The sequence below is a fragment of the Bactrocera dorsalis genome, chromosome 3 (assembly GCF_023373825.1).
Source record: "Bactrocera dorsalis isolate Fly_Bdor chromosome 3, ASM2337382v1, whole genome shotgun sequence".
Classification (NCBI taxonomy): domain Eukaryota; kingdom Metazoa; phylum Arthropoda; class Insecta; order Diptera; family Tephritidae; genus Bactrocera; species Bactrocera dorsalis.
The window spans coordinates 34,750,404-34,767,410 of NC_064305.1; positions in this window are offsets into that span (position 1 = coordinate 34,750,404).

Sequence of the window (17,007 nt, forward strand, 5' to 3'; positions counted from 1 at the left end):
ACCTGGAAAATCAACAACCGACCAGATATACACGATGCTCCAAATTTTGCAAAAGACCCGTAAAATGAACATGGACACACACCACCTCTTCGTTGATTACAAAGCTGCTTTCGACAGCACGAAAAGGAGCTGCCTTTACGCCGCGATGTATGAATTTGGTATCCCCGCAAAACTAATACGGCTATGTAACTTAACTTAATCGTGCGGGAACAATATTTTATAAGAGTGTACAGCTGCTGGCGTATGCCGATGATATTGATATCTAGAGATATATGACGACATTGACATAGTTCAGCGAATTAAAAGACAACGGCTACGCTGGCTAGGTCATGTTGTCCGAATGGACGAAAACAGTCCAGCTCTGGAAGTATTCGACGCAGTACCCGCCGGGGGAAGCAAAGGAAGAGGAAGACCTCCACTCCATTTGAAGGACCAAGAGGAGAAGGATCTGGCTTCGCTTGGAATATCCAATTGACGCCACATAGCGAAAAGAAGAAACGACTGCCGCGCTGTTGTTAACTCTGCTATAATAGCGTAAGCGGTGTCTACGCCATAAAGAAGAGGAAGTCTTTATTTAATTGTCATTAGTTCCAATCCATTAAGGCATAATTATTAATAAAAAATCTTTACATTTAATTCTGTAGTTAAATTTGTATAGTTCTTTCCATAGCCACTAGTCAGAAGTCAAAGTCATGATCCCATAATTAGCAATAAATACCGACATCATTGTAATCATAATCACACTCAGTGGTGTGAAATTAGATTATTTACTAGATGTATAAATGAGCATCCTCCCCCGTACATCCGCACACACACCACACTATCACACCACATCAACCCAACTTCACAGCACGGACACGCACCTTCACCATACTCCCTTAACAAGTCATCAGGGCTTACAACCCACATTCCACACTACACACCAACCAACCACATCACACCAGCTGATTCCACATAAAACATAAAAAAGGAAAAAAAGGAACCTCAACTCACTTCGCTTACTACCTCAGCAGCGGCCACGCGTGTGCAAGCAGGGTTTACCGAGCAACATCAGTTTTCATTTCCCGAATTTTCAACCGCGAGAGTTACATCCCATGCTAACCCAAGAACAACAGCAAACACAGATGGTGTGAAGATAGTCTGGTAGATAAGAAAATACATTTATTTAAGAAAACCAGAAGATATGTAAAATTAAGATATGAGAAGAAACACTGATCCTAAATAAATATTGAATGCAAATAAAGGATAAGCAGTACTGTGGAATTCTCCCACAGATAAGAATTTTTGTAAATTAGAAGATAAGCATTTTTGTAAAACTATAACACGATAGTAATAAAGGATAAGCAGCACTGTGGAATTCTCCCAGAGATAAGAATTTTTGTAAATTAGAAGATAAGCATTTTTGTAAAACTATAAACGCAAGAAAATCTTTGAAATAAAGACACACATTTATTCTGACACTCTAAAGAGCCGGTCGTATAAAATTGTTTTCATAATTGGCGCAGTCGGTAAACGTCTGACATAATCCTAAGATTGGTCAAACGGGTCGCTCGGATTTTCCGAAGAAAATCCACACATAAAAAAAAAGAAAAAAAAAAAACAAAATCAATTTTAAAAATAAAAATAAGGCGTTTCCGAGGCCTTAAAACAGTTAAAAAAAAAAAAAAAACAGAGAAGAAAAACATTACCATGGCAACTGTTAACAGCTCCGAGCTCCTGAAGGAAGCTTCGAGAATAAGGCCATTCAACGGAAGTGATGGTTACGACCTATCCTCATTTATAAGAGAAGTAGATGCCATACTCCGCCGCTTTAACGATAACCCATCGTTAAAGGAATTCGTTATTCAACGCTACGTACTAACGAAAGTAAATGGAGGCGCCCTGAAGGTAGTCCAACCTTTAGGAAGCACGCCGATGTGGGACGACGTAAAGGAGGAACTCATCCGGAACTTCGGGGTAAAGGAGAGCTACAGGAGTCTGTACCACCAGGCCATCAACGTTAAGCACTACAATGTAAGTGAATATTTTGTAAAATTAAGGGATATTTTAGATAAAACTAATATTAAGTATGAATTTGATAGTGAAAAACCCATAGCCTTTTCACCGGAAGCCAACGAGGCATTTTTTCTAAAAACCTTCTTAAACGGAATTAGTCCTCTTTTGTCATCCATAATTTTGAGTAGGGATATTAGAAAACTAAGGGAAGCTTTTTATTGCTTAGAGGATACTAGATTAATCCAGCAAAATAAAAATAAATATAGTAACTATGGGCAGCGTTATTACCCCTCACAAAATAATTACGATTCGATCCTCAGCCTTCTTTTCCAACGCAACAACGTTTTTGGGGAAATAATAGTAGAATGAGTAATAATAATATTAACTCGCAACAAGCATCACGAAATAGCTATTCACAACAGAGTAGGAATAGCAATAGAAGTCAAAGGCCTGTGCCCATGGAAGTAGACCATATGGATTACAATCAGGGCGAAAATTTTCGGTCACCAGCCCGGGGGAGGAGCTACCAATAGTAGAACTAACTATAGGTAGAAATAGATTGAAGTGTTTAATCGACACCGGTTCAACAACTTCAGTTTTAAATAGTAAAGTAGATTTAGGATTTAGGAAAAATAAATTAGAAAATCCAACTAGATTAAAAACAATGAGTGGTGAATTTTTCATTACTGAAGAAGTGAAAACTCCCTTGCCTACGGAATTCAATAGTGAAAACATCGTGTATTGGCATTTAACACCATTTTTTAATAGAAAATTCGACTGCTTAATAGGGCAGAATATTTTGAGACCATTAAACGCAATAATTAATTTTGAAAAAAATCACATTTATGTTAATGGCAATAAAATTAAATTTTTAAATCCATGCCCGTTTGTTAAGGAAAAATTCATTCAATTGAACCCATTGAGAAAGACTTTTCAATCCTAGAAAGGCCCTATATGAATACTGTAGAAAGGAAAATGTTAAAGGAAATACTACGGAAAAATAATGACCTTATATTTAGAGAAAATGAACAGCTAACCCATGCTCATGAAGTACAACATGAAATCGTTACAACAACTGAAAAGCCTGTATATTCAAAAATTTATAAATACCCTCAAATACACGAGGAGGAGATAACCAAACAAATTAAAGAAATGCTGGACCAGGGAATAATTAAAGAAAGCTGCTCCCCATACAATTCACCACTTTGGATTGTCCCAAAAAAAATGGATAATTCTGGTAAAAAGAAATGGAGAATAGTAATAGATTACAGGGCTCTAAATGAAACAACTATATCTGATAAATTCCCAATTCCAAATACAGATAGCATATCTGGAAAATTAGGTCAAGCAACATATTTTACGACAATTGATCTAGCCAAAGGTTTCCATCAAATTCTTATAAAAGAATGTGATAGGAAAAAAACTGCATTTTCTACACCGTTAGGTCATTATGAATTCATAAGAATGCCATTTGGTCTAAAGAACGGCCCAGCCACTTTCCAAAGATTAATGAACTCTGTCTTAAGAGAATGCATGAATAAAATATGCGTTGTTTATTTAGATGACATTCTCATATTTAGTTCCTCTCTTCAAGAACACAAGGAAAGTATAGAAAAAGTTTGTAAACAATTAATAGAACACTGTTTAAAAATTCAAATCGATAAATGCAATTTTTTTGCTAAGACTACTGAATATCTTGGTCACATTCTAACTACAGCAGGATTTAAACCGAATCCTAATAAAATAGAAGCAATTCAAAAATTAAAGCTTCCTGAAACAGTGAAGCAAATTAAATCTTTCTTAGGAGCAACAGGATAGTATAGGAAATTCATTAAAGATTACGCTAAAATTGCTATTGGCATGACAACATTTCTTAAAAAGGGAGTTCGTATTAATATTAAAGATCAACAATTTATAGCCGCTTTTTATACACTAAAAAGACTTTTGGTTAACGATCCAATATTAAAATATCCCAATTTCGAAAAGAAATTTAAAGTTGCAACTGATGCTAGCAATTTTGCAATTGGTGCCGTATTAATGCAAGATGGTCATCCCATTTGCTATGCTAGCAGGACACTTAATGAACACGAGAAGAGATATAGCCCAACAGAAAAGGAACTCTTAGCCATCGTTTGGGCAGTTAATTATTTTAGACCCTACATTTATGGTAGGCAATTCGATCTTTTAACAGATCATTTACCACTTAAGGGGTTACAAACAAAATATAAAGGAAAAGACATAAATCCTCGATTACAAAGGTGGCTTCTGAAACTTGGAGAATACGATATATGTATTCAATATATAAAAGGCAAAGAAAATACATTGGCCGACTTTCTTAGCAGATTATATGTAGATTCTGGAGAAATCTGCCTCATAAATCAAACTTCTGAAGAAGATGATAACATGAGTACAGCAGCTACAATTCACTCTCAAGTAGAAGAATTAAATGACCATATCCCTACACTTGAATCTGTCATCAATCGTTTTCAGACTCAAATTATTTTATGTGAACATAAAGTAAGAGACACTGAAAAAAGAGGTAAAAATCTTAAGATTTACATAAGCCAAGATGACATTAATGGCGAATACATGGTAGACATCTTAAGGACACATGTTAAAACTAAAAAAGCGGGAATTTTTTCAGAAATAGCTGACTCCGAATACAACAAAGTTCAACTAAAATTAATCGAAATATTTGGCAGTAGCATCAAATTCTTTAAATGTTTATTTCATGCCAAAGACTTGTCAGATGAAACAGAGGCATATCGGTACATTTCACAGTACCACAAATATGAAACTGGGCATGCTGGCATAAATGAAAATTATAATGGTTTAAAACACCTTATATATATTAAAAAACTAAAAGAGTTAATACAAAAATATATAAACAATTGCGATATATGTAATAAAGTAAAGTATGACAGAAATCCGTTGAAACCTAAGTTTCACATAACACAAACTCCTACTGAAATTAATGATATTGTTCATGTTGATACTTTTACATTCCTAAAGCAAACTTTCATGACAACTATAGATAAATTCTCAAAATTTGCAATGGCATTGCCTTTGGAAAACAGAAATAGTTTGACTCTTGTTGAAAAACTTAGACAATATGTTTCTATTAAAGGAAAGCCAAGAAAAATTATAGCTGATAATGAATTTAATAACCTTAATGTTAAGGATTTTTTCAACATAACAAATATAGAGGTTCATTTTACCAAGCCAAATAGTCATACAGGGAATTCGGATATAGAACGTTTTCATAATATAATTAGCGAAAAACTTAGAGTTGCTGAATTAGAATATAGGACTCTCTCAGTTCACGAAAAAATGTTTAGATGTATCGAATTTTATAACAAATCGATTCATTCGGTAACTAAGGAAAAACCAATTTACATAGAAAATGGGAAAGTAAATAAAGAAATAATATTCAAAAAATTAAAAGAAACAAAAGAAAACAATGTTAAAAAACTTAATGAAAAAAGAGAAAATGTTGTAATAAATAAAGAAGAAGCATTTGTTAAGAATTATGTGGCAGTACGTCATAAGAACGCACCACGATATAGGAAGCTTAAACTAGATAATGTACATACAACCAATATTAAAAGAGAAAATAAATTTGCAGATCAACTGGACACTAATATTTTTGATACTAATGACAATGACGATGGAGCAGACGTTCCATTGCCCGACCATGACGAAGTTCGAATAGCAGTTGCCCGCCTGAAGAACAACAAAGCGGCAGGGGCAGACGGATTGCCGGCCGAGCTATTCAAACACGGCGGCGAAGAACTGATAAGGAGCATGCATCAGCTTCTTTGCAAAATATGGTCGGATGAGAGCATGCCCAACGATTGGAATTTAAGTGTGCTATGCCCAATCCATAAAAAAGGAGACCCCACAATCTGCGCCAACTACCGTGGGATTAGCCTCCTCAACATCGCGTACAAGGTTCTATCGAGCGTATTGTGTGAAAGATTAAAGCCCACCGTCAGAAAACTTATTGGACCTTATCAGTGTGGCTTCAGACCTGGAAAATCAACAACCGACCAGATATTCACCATGCGCCAAATCTTGGAAAAGACCCGTGAAAGGAGAATCGACACTCACCACCTATTCGTCGATTTCAAAGCTGCTTTCGATAGCACGAAAAGGAGCTGCCTTTATGCCGCAATGTCTGAATTTGGTATCCCCGCAAAACTAATACGGCTGTGTAAACTGACGTTGAGCGGGACCAAAAGCTCCGTCAGGATCGGGAAGGACCTCTCCGAGCCGTTCGATACCAAACGAGGTTTCAGACAAGGCGACTCCCTATCGTGCGACTTTTTCAATCTGCTGCTGGAGAAAATTATTAGAGCTGCAGAACTGAACCGAGCAGGTACAATCTTTTATAAGAGTGTACAGCTGCTGGCGTACGCCGATGATATTGATATCATCGGTCTCAACACCCGCGCCGTTAGTTCTGCTTTCTCCAGACTGAACAAGGAAGCAACGCAAATGGGTCTGGCAGTGAACGAGGGCAAGACGAAATATCTCCTGTCATCAAACAAACAGTCGTCGCACTCGCGACTTGGCACTCACGTCACTGTTGACAGTCATAACTTTGAAGTTGTAGATAATTTCGTCTATTTAGGAACCAGCATTAACACCACCAACAATGTCAGCCTAGAAATCCAACGCAGGATTACTCTTGCCAACAGGTGCTACTTCGGACTGAGTAGGCAATTGAAAAGTAAAGTCCTCTCTCGACGAACAAAAACCAAACTCTATAAGTCGCTCATAATTCCCGTCCTGCTATATGGTGCAGAGGCTTGGACGATGACAACAACCGATGAGTCGACGTTGCGAGTTTTCGAGAGAAAAGTTCTGCGGAAGATTTATGGTCCTTTGCGCGTTGGCCACGGCGAATACCGCATCCGATGGAACGATGAGCTGTACGAGATATACGACGACATCGACATAGTTCAGCGAATTAAAAGACAGCGGCTACGCTGGCTAGGTCATGTTGTCCGGATGGATGAAAACACTCCAGCTCTGAAAGTATTCGACGCAGTACCCGCCGCGGGAAGCAGAGGAAGAGGAAGACCTCCACTCCGGTGGAAGGACCAAGTGGAGAAGGACCTGGCCTCGCTTGGAATATCCAATTGGCGCCACGTAGCGAAGAGAAGAAACGATTGGCGCGCTGTTGTTGACTCGGCTATAATCGCGTAAGCGGTGTCTACGCCAGTAAAGAAGAAGAAGAATGACAATGGCTCCAACGGCAACGTCCATTTTAAGCATCCAACCGATTCATGAAAACAGCGGATATGTGGAAATTAGTACATCCAAAACGGAAATTGTAGTTTCATCAGAATTTATAATACACGCCATAGACCCTTATGAAATTTTATATTTAATTAACAACATGACTTTTAATACAAATCTCTTGAGGCCATTACATCGCGATTTACTTAGGAATGAACTCTTAATCCTTAAAACAAAAGTCAAAACCTTAATACCTAAATCTAGTGGGAATAGGCATAAAAGAGGATTATTTAATTTGGTTGGGACAATGAATAAATATTTATTTGGAACAATGGATGACATAGATGGAAAGGATATTGGGGATCACTTAAAGTTTATTGATCAAAATATGCACAATTCTATTACAACCTTAAACCAACAAGTTAAAATAAATAAATATTTTGAAAAAACATTTAAATATTTAAAAACAACAATAGAACAAGACAGGGAAAAAATACTAGATTATGAAAGAGGAAATGATAAAATTCTAAAGGATGCTGCATTAAACAACATGTTTAACGAGCAAATCTTAAGAATACATGTCCTTAAAGAAAAAATTGATCATATTCAAGATAGCATTGCAGCCGCCAAACATGGATTATTACATCCAGGAATTTTGACAAGTGAAGAAGTTGATATATACGAAATAGACCTATTTAAGTTGCAACATTTAAAAATGTGTGCAATTCAGTATGCAGAAAAACTGCTCCTTTTAATAGTAAAGGTACCCAGAAATTTTAGCACAGTTCAATTAAAAGTTATTCAGCCCATTTCAAATGAACAAATGAGAGAAATTACTTCCGTTTCAGAAACAGTTTTTAATTACAATAATAAAACTTATACTATGAAAAAGACAAAACACTTAATGAATTAAAAACTTCAAAACATTGTATTTTTACAAAAACATGTATATTAAGTAAGAACGAAATAACAGAAATAATTGAAATTGACGATGAAATATTAATATTAAAAAATTTGAAAAATACTAAGCTAGTACAAGATTGTGATCACAGGAAAGTAATACTGGAAGGAAATTATTTAATACACTACCAAAATTGTACACTAGAAATTAACAATCAAATTTTCTCTAATAAGGTAAAAATATTCCAACAAAGATTTTACTTTCCTGTAAATGAAGAAACTAATTTTACAAATAAAATTTCATTTGAAAAAATGAGACTGGAACATTTAAAGAACATAGAAAAAATAGAAGAACTTAAGTACCATAAGATTATTAATTATGCAATTTCATTGGTAAATTTTATTATTACTTTACTTTTAATAAGCCATCTCTTGTATATGTTAAGAAAACAAAAACAAATGCGAGTAGAAATTGTAAACAAACCTCAGGAGAGTTTTGTATCTAAGGGGGGAGGAGTTACATCCCATGCTAACCCAAGAACAACAGCAAACACAGATGGTGTGAAGATAGTCTGGTAGATAAGAAAATACATTTATTTAAGAAAACCAGAAGATATGTAAAATTAAGATATGAGAAGAAACACTGATCCTAAATAAATATTGAATGCAAATAAAGGATAAGCAGCATTGTGGAATTCTCCCACAGATAAGAATTTTTGTAAATTAGAAGATAAGCATTTTTGTAAAACTATAAAAGCAAGAAAATCTTTGAAATAAAGACACACCTTTATTCTGACACTCTAAAGAGCCGGTCGTATAAAATTGTTTTCATAATTCGAGCGGTATCATCAGTTTATTTACCCGATCTTTCGCCAGCGAGCGGCATCATCAGTTTCATTTCTCGAACTCTCAGTCGCGAGTGACATCAGCGTTTGTTCCTGAATTTTCATCAGCAATTTATTTCCCGATCTTTCGCCAGCGAGCGGCATCATCAGTTTTATTTCCCGAATTCTCAACCGCGAGTGACATCAGCGTTTGTTCCTGAATTTTCATCAGCAGTTTATTTCCCCATTTTTCGCCAGAGTTAACACCCAGCCATACACGTATGACTCATATTACCTACCACTACACATATATATGTATATACAACAATAGCAAGCCAATACCACATGACGCATGTGCAACGAGATCAAAACAGAAACACATGGAGAGGCATCATCTTACAAGAATGTACAGCCACCACGTGACCAACAACAACAAGCCACTGCCACATCACGCATATACAACGTGATCAACATACAGACACATGGGGCATTATCTTACAAGAATGTACAGCCAGCACGTGACCAACAACAAAAAGCATGGCATTATCCAAGATGCTACGCCATCGGAATTAGCCAATAGGAAGACGACACGAGTTGACTGCACTGCTATAAAAGAGTGACGCGCATACAACTCTTGTCCTCAGTTTGAATAGAAATTCAGACTTAATTAGTTATAACATTTTGTGTACTAATATTAAACATTAAATAAAAGGAAGCTTCGAGGAATCGAAGGAAAATATATTTTTAAAGAGTAATTAAAAACTATTCTTAATTGGCGCCCGAGCAGGGACCGGTCAACAAAAGGATTCAGTGAATAAAATCCTTCGCGACTTCAAAAACGACGAATTCAAAATAAAATTCAAGTGTATCGAAAGTGGTCCAACATAAAAAATTTTCTAAAAATGGCACAGGCACAAGCGGAAATCCAGGCACTTCAAGCCATGGTTATGGACTTGCAGAGAAGATTCGCCGAAGCTCAAATAACCGCTGCACCAGTGGAAGAAGCTCAGGACGAAGTTTGTACGTACACAGATTCCAGGGAAGTCGACTTAGGGCTCTTTAAGTCAGCCCTAACGAACTTTAGCGGAGATTATCACGAATACAGGAACTGGAGAAAGCTAGCAGTGACATTAATGAACAATGTGAAGATATTCCGCGGCCAGAATATCTATACAGAAGCCCTAATCTTGCTTAGAGGAAAGGTTACGGGACAAGCTGCACAAATCCTCATCAACAATAATACATAACTAAATTTTGAGGAGATCATAGATCGTTTGGATGATTCTTATGCCGACCAACGTCCGCTCTATGTCCTCGAGGAAGATATGATGAGAATCAGGCAAGCAGAGAAACCTTTACACATATACTACGACCAGCTAAATCAGGCACTTAATGTAGTTTTGTCCAAAATAGAGATGACACATAAAAACGAATATGTGATCAGTGCTCTATCCAAGGAAGTCCAGATGAAAGCAGTAAGAACCTTTATCGCAGGACTAAGGAGCTCAGCCACAAAAAATGCGCTATACTCCAGAAGCTGTACAAACCTGATGGAAGCCTACGGCATAGCCAGAACTATGCAACACGATTTACACTACCATCAACTAGAATACATACCAGGGTGCAACAACGTAATCAACAGCAGTGGCAAAACCCACAAAACCAACAAAGATTCCAGCCAAACTACATGCAACCTCAACAAGCAATGCAATCGGTAGAACCTATGGAGATAGATCCTTCATCTACAAGATTCAGAAGACAACCGTATAATCCTGCACCGCAACATATACAACAGGAACCAAGGCAGACACCAAACCCATTCAGAACAGCAATGCAGAGAATTGGTAATCAGTTTAAACGGGATAGAGACGAAACCTCTAATGCACACCAAAGGAAGACATTACGCGTGAACCAGATAAACGACGCACAGGAAAATGATGCAGAATCACTCTACAACGAAGCGCCTAGCGTAAGTTATGAAAATAATAGTCGTAAGGTACAAAAGCATTTTTTATAAGATACCACGGTCTTCCAACGCTTAGACGTACTGCACCAGATGGAAGATTCGTGCATATTTTAATAGATTCAGGTGCGACCAGTAGTTATGTGAATAGAAGTTATCCCTTTGCGGAAAAAATTAAATTAACAAAACCCATTAAATTCAATACATTGCATGGAACGTCAACAGTTACTCACCAGAGGGAAATCAATCTTGTAGGGTTTGACATAGATTTTTACGAAACGGAAGACTTAAAAGAATTCGACATAATATTAGGAGGAGATGCTTTACGAAAAATGAAAGCCAAACTAGACTTATTTGAGTATTCAATAACTTTTGAAGAAACAGGAGAATTAAAAAAGGAACAAATAAACTATACGATAGGAGACAAAACTTATGAAAAAGAAATTAAGGAGTTAATGGAGAATAATGAACTGTTACCTTTCACCACCACAATAAAGAGTGATTTTTTAAGAGCTTGATAACTTTTTTAAAAAAAAAAACGCATAAAATTTGCAAAATCTCATCGGTTCTTTATTTGAAACGTTAGATTGGTTCATGACATTTACTTTTTGAAGATAATTTCATTTAAATGTTGACCGCGGCTGCGTCTTAGGTGGTCCATTCGGAAAGTCCAATTTTGGGCAACTTTTTCGAGCATTTCGGCCGGAATAGCCCGAATTTCTTCGGAAATGTTGTCTTCCAAAGCTGGAATAGTTGCTGGCTTATTTCTGTAGACTTTAGACTTGACGTAGCCCCACAAAAAATAGTCTAAAGGCGTTAAATCGCATGATCTTGGTGGCCAACTTACGGGTCCATTTCTTGAGATGAATTGTTGTCCGAAGTTTTCCCTCAAAATGGCCATAGAATCGCGAGCTGTGTGGCATGTAGCGCCATCTTGTTGAAACCACATGTCAACCAAGTTCAGTTCTTCCATTTTTGGCAACAAAAAGTTTGTTAGCATCGAACGATAGCGATCGCCATTCACCGTAACGTTGCGTCCAACAGCATCTTTGAAAAAATACGGTCCAATGATTCCACCAGCGTACAAACCACACCAAACAGTGCATTTTTCGGGATGCATGGGCAGTTCTTGAACGGCTTCTGGTTGCTCTTCACCCCAAATGCGGCAATTTTGCTTATTTACGTAGCCATTCAACCAGAAATGAGCCTCATCGCTGAACAAAATAAAGCGCGAAACACATTTCGAACCGAACACTGATTTTGGTAATAAAATTCAATGATTTGCAAGCGTTGCTCGTTAGTAAGTCTATTCATGATGAAATGTCAAAGCATACTGAGCATCTTTCTCTTTGACACCATGTCTGAAATCCCACGTGATCTGTCAAATACTAATGCATGAAAATCCTAACCTCAAAAAAATCACCCGTTACAAGCAGAGATTAGGACTGAATCCAAAGAACCTGTTTGGGTGCGACAATATCCATATCCATATGCAGATCAGGAGTTTGTCGAAAAGGAAATACATAAACTTTTAAAAAACGAAGTAATTAAAGAAAGTAAAAGCCCATATAACTCACCGATATGGACGGTATCAAAAAAGGGCATAGATGAAGAAGGAAAACCAAAAAAACGTATGGTTATAGATTTTTAAAAATTAAATAAACAAACCATAGCGGACAGATACCCTATTCCAGATATAACTATGACATTACAAAACTTAGGTAAAGCAAGATACTTTACAACTTTAGATTTAGAATCTGGCTTTCATCAAATTATGATCAAACCAGAAGATAGGGAAAAGACTGCATTTTCAGTCAATGGGGCAAAATATGAGTTCCTTCGCCTACCATTCGGCCTAAAGAACGCTCCAGCTACATTCCAAAGATGTGTGGACGATATTCTGAGACCATTTATTGGAAAATGTGCATATGTATATATTGACGATGTTCTAATTTACTCTGCTGACCCAGAGCAACATATTAACCCTTAAATGCATGGATTTTTCCTTTTTAAATACCAAGTGTGTAGTTGTAAGTGGCGCGCCAAGATGTCAAATTATTAAAATTAAAAAATGAAATGTCATATCATGAAAGTTTGCGTTCAAAAACCAACACAGATGTTTTTAGCACCTCATAAAAGTAAAAAGTACTGTGTATGAGTTACCGTTTAGAAATTATGTAAGGAAGAAAACACTGATGTATATATACATCATCATGCATTTAAGGGTTAAAGACATCACAAATATTGTGCATAGGCTACATGCAGCCAATATGAAAATCTCGGAGGAAAAATCAAATTTTTTCCAAACTAAAACGGAATTTTTGGGCCATATTATAAATAATGGTAGAATAACAGTAGACCCAGGGAAAATAGATGCAATTGATAGATATAAAACCCCAGAGACTCTGAAAGAATTAAGGTCATTTTTAGGATTAGCCTCCTACTACAGGAAATTCGTGAAGAACTTCGCACATATATGCAAGCCATTAACGATTTACTTAAGGGGAGAAAACGGTAGTATATCAAAAAATAAAAGCAAAAATGTGAAAATTAAATTAGACGAACAGGCACTCAAGGCCCTTGAAGAAATAAAAGAAAAACTAAAAGAAAATGTAGAGCTATATCAGCCAGACTTTGAAAAGGGATTCGATCTAACCACAGACGCCAGTAACCACGCAATAGGAGCAGTACTGAGTCAGGGTAGAAACCCAATTTCGTTTATATCAAGAACATTGACAACCACAGAACAAAACTATTCCACAAATGAAAAGGAAATGTTAGCCATAATTTGGGCACTACAGAAACTAAGAAATTACCTGTACGGAATAGCCGACCTGACGATTTACACAGATCACCAGTCACTTATATTTTCGATATCAGAAAAAAATTCAAACACTAAACTCAAAAGATGGAAAAACCTAATAGAGGAATATGGTGCTAAATTAAAATACAAACCTGGACACGAGAACGTGGTCGCAGATGCACTATCTAGACAAGTAAATACGACGTCAGACACATCAATCCACTCCGCAGAGTCTTCAGCACTCAGATGCATTAAAATGATTGCAAAACCCTTAAATTTTTCCCGTACACAAATTGAATTAATACCATCAGAAACGAATGAAAAAACTGCATCAACTATATTCCCACGACACGAACGGTTTCAAGTAAAATTTAATACCGAAGAATACTTAATAGAAACGCTGAAGCAAGTAATGAAACCAAAAATTGTAACAGCTTTTCATACAGACTTGGAAACATGGCATAAGTTGAAAGAGAAGATAACAAATATATTTTCTACATATTTCAAAGTATTCATGCAAATTAAGCTAAAAGACATAACCGAAATAATCGACAGAGAGAATATACTAGAATTCACACATAAAAGAGCGCATAGAAATGCATTAAACAACAACAAAGAAATACTAGAAACATGTTATTGGCCAACACTAAAAAAAGATACGGAGAAAGTAGAAAGAAATTGCACCAACTGTACTCAAAATAAATACGAGAGAAATCCAGTCAAGCAACTATTAGGCAAAACACCAACACCAAATACACCCGGATCATCTATACAAGCAGACATATTTTATATTAACAGCAGCAACTTCCTATCATGCATAGACAGACATACGAAATACGCATACTTTCGCAAGCTCGACAGTAAACGGTATTTCCACGAAATATTTGAAGAGGTACTATGGTAATGACAGATAACGAAAGTATATTCGTAGGTATAGGAACAACAGCGATACTTAACGAACTACATATTAAGCATACAAAGACTGCGAACAATTATTCGACATCGAACGCACAAGTTGAACGTTTGCACTCCACAATTCTAGAAATTGCGAGAACTTTAGCTGAAGATAAAAAAACAACAACAGAGGAACAAATATTTCCTGCAATAAAAGAATATAACGAAACAATACATTCAGTGACCAAAAGGAAACCAATAGACTTATTGTTTAACAAGAATACAGATGAAACTGTGAAGGAAAACATCGAAGACAGTCAACAGCGAATGCTAGATTATCACAACAGGAAAAGGATATTAAAGGAATATACACCAGGACAAACAATTTACGAAAAAACAAGTCGACGCGAAAAATATAACAAAAGGTATATAAAACATATTGTGAAAGAAAATAAAGAAAATACAGTGATCACAACAGAAAATAAAGTCATACATATAGATAATATTAGAAATGTACCGAATAATCATAATGACGCTCCTGTTAAAGGAAGCACTCGCGATACAAATAACTAACGTAAAGGACAAAAAATATTTATTAACAGAAACACATCCTACGTACACTTACGACAAATCAGACTATTTATTTCATATGGTAAATTTAACAGAAATATTAAAACATTACGATGCATTATGCGATTCGGTTCAAGGAAACAAAGGTTTAGCTAAAGAAACGGCTATAATAAACAGAATAGATGTATTAAAAAATCAGTTGTTAATCAGAAGAAAACCTAGGAGTATAAATTTTTTAGGCTCAATACTTAGCTTTGTTACCGGAGTACCAGACCATTATGATGTTATTGAAATTAAAGAAAAAATAAATGACATAATAGAAAACAATGATAAACAAAGATTGAGTAATACTCACTTTGAGAAACTGTTGGAAGCCTTCGATTACAAAACTATTAATCAACATACAATGTTAGAAGAAATTCATAAAGAATTAAGAGATTTAACGTTAACTATAAACTTCGCAAAAAATAAAAACTTTTATTCACCATCAATAAATATTAATGATATTGAAATATAATTAAATCAGAAAATACAGAAATTCCGGTAATCAATATTATGGAATATTCTGATATACATGTATGTAGAATTAATGACACATTTATTGTAGTATATAAATACCCAATTATAAAAGAAAATTGCGAGATATTCGATGTAACACCTACTTATATCATATAAACATGGAAAATTAGTTTTAGACAATAAAATATCCAAATGTTCTAATAAATGTAAAAAGCTTTTGTCGCTCCAGCGAGCGGCATCATCAGTTTTATTTCTCGAATTCTCAACCGAGAGTGACATCATCAGTTTATTTTCCGAATTCTCAACCGCGAGTGACATCAGCGTTTGTTCCTGAATTTTCATCAGCAGTTTATTTCCCGATCTTTCGCCAGCGAGCGGCATCATCAGTTTCATTTCTCGAACTCTCAGTCGCGAGTGACATCAGCGTTTGTTCCTGAATTTTCATCAGCAGTTTATTTCCCGATCTTTCGCCAGCGAGCGGCATCATCAGTTTTATTTCTCGAATTCTCAACCACGAGTGACATCATTAGTTTATTTCCCGAATTCTCAACCGCGAGTGACATCAGCGTTTGTTCCTGAATTTTCATCAGCAGTTTATTTCCCGATCTTTCGCCAGCAAGCGGCATCATCACTTTTATTTCCCGAATTCTCAACCGCGATTGACATCAGCGTTTGTTCCTGAATTTTCATCAGCAGTTTATTTCCCGATCTTTCGCCAGCGAGCGGCATCATCAGTTTTATTTCTCGAATTCTCAACCGCGAGTGACATCATCAGTTTATTTCCCGATCTTTCGCCATCGAGCAGCATCAGCGTTTTTCTTCCGAGTTTCGCCATTTCCATTCAGTTTCGGAATTATAAAAATTTGATTATTATAGTTTCCTCTGTACATTTATAAAGTGAAATACATTGTATACAAACAAGAAAACCGCATTCCATATACACGCGCGTATATTCCTTCTAATTACATTTTTTCATTTATTAAACAAATCTTGTGGTGGTAAAGAAGAAGGTGAGTTAGTGCTAAATACACACTAGAAAAATTAATAAACCAAAATTAAATATTTATGTTCTGATCCGGGTATTTATAGTATATCATATTGGTGCCATAAAAGCTGATCGTCCCAAATCAAGCCCTTGTCTTGAAACCATTTTATTTGAAAAGATATCATCTCGAAATTTGGCATGTATTATAAAAGGCCACGGTGTAATCGAACGAATTAAAACTTTTTTATTCGATCTTTAAATAAATTGTCTATAAAAGCAGCAGTACACATGTTAAAGAAATTGGTTAGAT